Consider the following 6,120-nt stretch of genomic DNA (forward strand, 5'->3'; position numbering starts at 1 on the left):
CGCTCAGTGGTGGTCATCAAGTCACGGTGGTGAATTGACACGACCTCAAAGTGTTGGTCGTGCGATACCAGCACAATATCGTCACGTCACAGTGCACAAGTCCGCAATAACACGAGTGCCCGCTGTGTCGAGTCGGACGTCAGACATTCAAGCCCCGAGTGTGATGAGCTGTTGCCCACGCTCAGCAGCGTGGATGGGATAACCCACGACGGAGTCAGCGCTGTGTCGAGTTGGACGTCAGACTGTAAAGCCTGGGGTGTGATGAGCTGTTGCCCGTGGATGGGATAACCCACGACAGAGTCAGTGCTGTGTCGAGTCGGACGTCAGACTGTCAGGCCTCGAGTGTGATGGGGTGTTGCCCACGCTCAGCAGCGTGGACGGGATAACCCACGACTGAGTCAGCGTTGTGTCGGGTCGGACGCCAGACTGTCAAGCCTCGAGTGTGATGAGCTGTTGCCCACGCTCAGCAGCGTGGACGGGATAACCCACGACTGAGTCAGTGCTGTGTCGGGTCGGACGTCAGACTGTCAAGCCTCGAGTGTGATGAGCTGTTGCCCACGCTCAGCAGCGTGGATGGGATAACTCACAACTGAGTCAGGTCGGCTGACCAACGGCGGGACATGCCGTGGGAATGACGGTATTTCCAGAATAGTTCGCAAACTTGCCGCGGTCCCTCCTAAGCCTGCCAAAAATGTAGCTTCAAGACCGTATGCGTGCAAAGGACAGGGTTTCTTGATCAAACCCTCCATGTTCAAAGTAGTTTTTATGCATTGAGGTTTGCACCACCGTTAAGCATGATTATGTATCATATTCTATATAAACAAGACGCTATGTATTTGTATTTTAAGTTGCCGCAATGTATCTTGGCAACACGACTTTTTAGTGTTTGCGACTTCAGGCAGTTGACTCAAATGCCGTTTGTTAAGTAATGCACTCCAGTTGACAGCTAAGATTACAATTGAGTAGACTTAGCGTAACACTCAGCGTTCGTTATGCGTGTGCATCACATGGCATGAATAATGGTCACGCCAAGCTTAATGCTCAGGCATGCACAGCGGTGGATCAAACTGCTTTTCTTAGCTGAAAATCGCTGATCATTTCTAGCTCTGACAAATCATTCAATAACAATATATATATATATATATATATATATATATATATATATATATATATATATATGGAAAATGATAGATCATGGACCAAACGATAATGAATACAATTCAGAAATACATGTATGCAGTGACGAAACTCGTACTTTGACTGCAACATTGATAGATTGAATGACCGTGAATGGAAGGAAGACTTTGGCGCCACATGTGCTGACCGCTCAGTGATTGTTTTGTTCGAAAAACAGTCTACGAGCGAACATAACCCAAGCTATGAAACACTCGTAACGACGGCACTGAGCCTGTTGATCGATAGTGGTAATATGCTGTAGAAGCCAAGAAGGCGGCCTGTCAAGGTTGTTACCGCCTGAAAAATTTAGACCGAAAAACAAGAAGTCCTTATATCATACCAAAGGCATGCAGCCTCTGATAATGCCTCGGCGGTGTTTGTTTGACGCGCCGATTGGGGCTCAGGACTGCAAATCAAAGGCTCGCAAAATACATGTTTTGGCACACCACTCTGAATGGCTGGCTGGTATTGACCCGGCCGACCAAGGCGGTCTGGACGCAGCATCGATGCCACCCTTTTCTAGACGGTCAGGTAAACTGAACATAGCAGGCCTCCAGCACCCGCGCGGAGACCCTTCGGGCAGTTGTCGTCCTCACCTGGCACATGGCTCCTCCTTCCGGTGTCCGTCCTAGGCGGTAAGAGGGCGCGAGAGGGAGAGAGGGAAAGAGAAGGAGAGGAGGGGGAGGGAGCCGGTACCACTGCCGGCTGGTCGGTCAGTTCAGAGGAGGGAGGGGGAGACGCGCACCACAAGTCCGTGTCGGGGCCATCACTGGCGGCCGCCCTACGAGGCCGACCGGATAAACGCGTACCAGATGATGCACGTGACCACGCAGATGAAAATGAAAATGAAGAACACCACCAGGAACACGCGCCAAGGCTCCATGGTCGCGGCGATCAGAGAGGCGCCGGCGGCGGTGGCGCAGCGGGCGGGCCCGCGGGGGCCGGCACGTGGCGGCGGCGGGGCATCAGGCGGCGCCGCGGCCCGGCCTGCCCACGCGCCCCTCACACGCGGCCCGGGCGGCGCTCTGCATCGGGGGCACCACAACGGCCGCGCCTCCGACCTCGTGTGCCGCCGCCGCCGTCCGCGCGCCGCGCCGGGCTAAATCGATTGTTTTGGAGTGCGCGGGCGGCGGTGGTGGCGGCGCGCCCCCAGTGGGCCGGCCGCGAGAGCCAGAGGTCAGTGCGAGTGAGGCGGATTCCTCGGAGCGTTGTGTTGGGTTCATGCTGGCTGGTCGCGCAGTAACGCTGCCTGGTTCAGTGGGACGTTGTGTTGGGTTCATGCTGGCTGGTCACGCAGTAACGCTGGCTGGTCGCGCAGTAACACTGCCTGGTAACACAGTAACGCTGGCTGGTCGCGCTGGAGCGCAAGGGAATTTCGCGGTCTGTTCTCGCAGTAGGAGAAACAGATGGCGTCACTGCAAAGTGTTGATAGAGCGATCTGTTGAATTCGGCTTCAGCGAATCAGTCGGGTTAGGCTCGCCCCGCTTTGCTGTGACCGCAGTGATGTTACAACGCTTGTGAATTTGATGTCGTATAGAAAACAAGCCATTTCATTTGCTGCAGATGGTAAAACACGGTTTAGTTTGTTTGTTTATTGAAATTCAAAACGGTATAGTCGAGATGAACAATTTTGATGGAACATGATAAACATATGTACAGTGCTTAAACCGAGCAGCAGGGATTCGGAATATGCAAACGGCACATTTATGTTACCAGCAAAATCCTGCTGTAAGCACCAACTCGCGAACACTGGCAAACAAAGTAATCGGTCACGACATTAAAGGCCATTCTGCTCCACACAAAAATATTTTAAAGTCTGGTAAGGTACTCCTGCGCGGGGATGCTGTCTGGCCAGATCCCTAAGTTTGCACTGGCATAGTCACTCAATAAACAGCAAGATGACACCGGCGATCAACAACGACAGAAATAAGAGGTGTTTCGGATACTGCAGCAGCAACGTGAGGGGAGTATTTAGCTTCGCTCATCGATACATGACCAACTGAGCTGCTGACCGGTCTACAAAGCCATTATGCAGGGACAGTACAAGCATGATGCATTGTCATCTATATCCAGACAAAATAGCGAGAACGACGGAGGAGGGTCCATGGTTACATTGAATCTGGATGAAGTTGAAGAGGCAGCATCCTGTGCACCATCCGACATAATATTGCTTCTATGTGTCGGTACATTATTCAGCGAAGGCTTTCGCACGTTGCAAAGCTCTCACTTTTACACGACAGCAGTGGCCAGAAGTTCGGGGGCACGGCTTGGCAGGTGGGAACGGCCCACATTGCTACAGAGAGTATGGGACTTATAACGCGTACAACGATGTCACACATCCCACACCAAAATGTAAAAATTTCATCGTCGGCATTCGGTCAAGATCATAACACTATTGCTTAATTTTCCAGACCTCCTCGCAAGATCAGCCAGGCGTCCCAAACACGCGCGCATCCGCGCATCCAGTTACCATAGTGTTACCTTTGTATAGGCGCCACTGCGCAGCTAGTGGGCAGAATGCATACGGGCGGAGCACAACGGGCCCGCCAAGCGGCGGCCAAGCGCCGGGTGCCGCTCGCAACAACTAACGCCATGCAACCAACTAGACTGTTTCTTATACTAACGAGGGTGTTGCCTGAGCATAGCTCATGGTGTTAGTGTGACGTCAGTCACAGCTGAGAAAGTACATCAAGGTACATGCAAGGTAGTTGTACTGACCCGGCGCACCGACATTGGCGTGCGTAGGTCCATTTGCCAACGTTTTTATCTTGCAAGGCATGCAGCTTTAATAGCACAGTGGCATTCTTGAGGGTCTGGCTACTTCGCAGCATCACAAGACAGCCCAACTGGAATGGTACTAAACATGCTAGGCTTGCATACCCGCACCAGAAAGACATTCAAAACGCCCCTTTAAAGCTTTTTGGTGAGGCTTAGTACAGGACCCCCACATCTAGGTTGTTTTGCCTATCCCAAAGCTCTTGCGCTTCACACAAGAAAGGAAACTAGTCTACCTTTCCAGCAATCTGGCAATGAACGGCATTATTTAGTGTCCGTTAACATGCAACATGCAAAAATAAATAGCTCAGAGAATTATACCTGGATTCTGTGTCGTTCAGAATCACATTTCGCTACCTTGCGCGGTTAGTCTCGTGTTACAGCCAATGTCAGGCATCTTTGGTCTGACGCAACGGCGGGATTTCGGTCCATCAATGGCCTTCCCACTCTCCCGACGCGGAGGCGGCAGCTTTCCGCGTGCGGCTATCAGCTGACTTTTGCAGCAACTCCTGAGTCCGCCCAAGCTAGTGACGAAAAATGGACATTTTTTTCTAAAATACTTGGACAGCTTTGCAAATGTGAATTACTCCTTGACCAACATGTTTCACGTTATTCTGACTAAACAACAAGCAAATCTGCCTTAAGAGTTAATGGATGATCGATTGCTGATTGAATAGTCTGCACTATTTGCATTGAAAGTCAGTGCTGCTTATAAATGAAATTTTCAAACTAAGACGTTACCTTGTGAAAAATAATGAATGATGCAGCCCACACACATTAGATGTGTCACCCGTTGTATCGCAGCTGGTTGGCAGAGCTGTTTGATCGTAATATTAGATATACACCACGGGAATCATTAATAAAATGTTCTGGATAACGATTTTTGGTGAAAATCAGCAGGATCAGAGCACAGGGATGCATTTGAAGTGAGCATGATTACACCGAGATTAAACCTCAGTGAAGCCAAAAGTGGACAAACTGACCGTCAAAAAGTGTTGCACGCACCCGCACTTTAGACAGCAGAGAACGACAGAAAAGTGGGTGAGAGCCTTTTGGATTCACCTGAATAATACACGATAACAAAAGACATGTGAAAACTGTATCATGGATCGTTGCAATTATGCAACATGTACCGCATCGACCCATATTCAGTCGCGATGTTACACGGTGTGAAACACACCATCCTTTGGTATCGAAACCTTCATGTAGGCAGCATTTTGTTGGTGTTTGACAGCGGTGATTGGGGATCTACGACCCAATACATAAAACACCATATCTCATTCCATATTTACAACACTCCTACGCCAATGTAAATTCCAACCAGTCATATTTGCATGCATGAGTATGTGGACGCCGGCTCGGCGAGTGTCACAACCCCACAAACCTCTACGAATATCATTCAACAGTTCCTGTTCAGGTAATCTCCTCGACATTGCTGGGAGAAAACAACGCCCCCACCGTCAGCTCGCCGAGCACTCTCCATCCGGTGTTCACAAAGTGAGAAGCAATACCGCGACGTCGGCGGAGCCTGCCAACGCCGCCGGTCGAAGGACCCGGGGAGGGAGGGGGAGGGGGGAGGGGGCTCTCGCGCCGACGTGCCGACCCCCGGTGGGCGAGGCGGTGGGGTGCCGACCCCCGGGCGGAGCGGAACCACCGAGCACAACTAATAAGCCGGAGGAAGTCGGGACAGAGGGTGGGCGCACGCTCCGCGCTCCCCACATACCACGGACGACCGTGGAGGCCCGTTGGCCGCGTCTGGTGAGCAACTACCTACTTATGTACACAGTGCCGCAGTCGAGAGTTTTCAGCGGGGGCACATAATTTCTGGAGCCGATTTTATTGAAATTGCCTTCCGCCAGCGCACCCCGCGCGGCTATGGCCGCGTATCGCGCTAGGCAGCGAGGCCGCGGCAGTAATCTCATGAAGACCCGCGTCGTCAAGTCTTTCAAGACTCCATCCGAGATAAGCGATGGACTTCGCACAGTGCTGAATAGCTATCCTGGTGTTGCGCAAAAAAATCGGCTTTCAGATGACGCGATGAGCGTCTCGCGTGTTTGACTATATGAGGCCTCGAGCGCGTGGCGTTGCTGCCCCTGACGGGGGCCGGAAACCTCCGCTGTTCAGTCAGCGTGAGGACCAGTGATGGCCTTGGGTCACCAGCCATGATCC

This window comes from Pollicipes pollicipes, unplaced genomic scaffold (assembly GCF_011947565.3).
Source record: "Pollicipes pollicipes isolate AB1234 unplaced genomic scaffold, Ppol_2.1 Scaffold_5724;HRSCAF=6776_pilon_pilon_pilon, whole genome shotgun sequence".
NCBI lineage: Eukaryota > Metazoa > Arthropoda > Thecostraca > Pollicipedomorpha > Pollicipedidae > Pollicipes > Pollicipes pollicipes.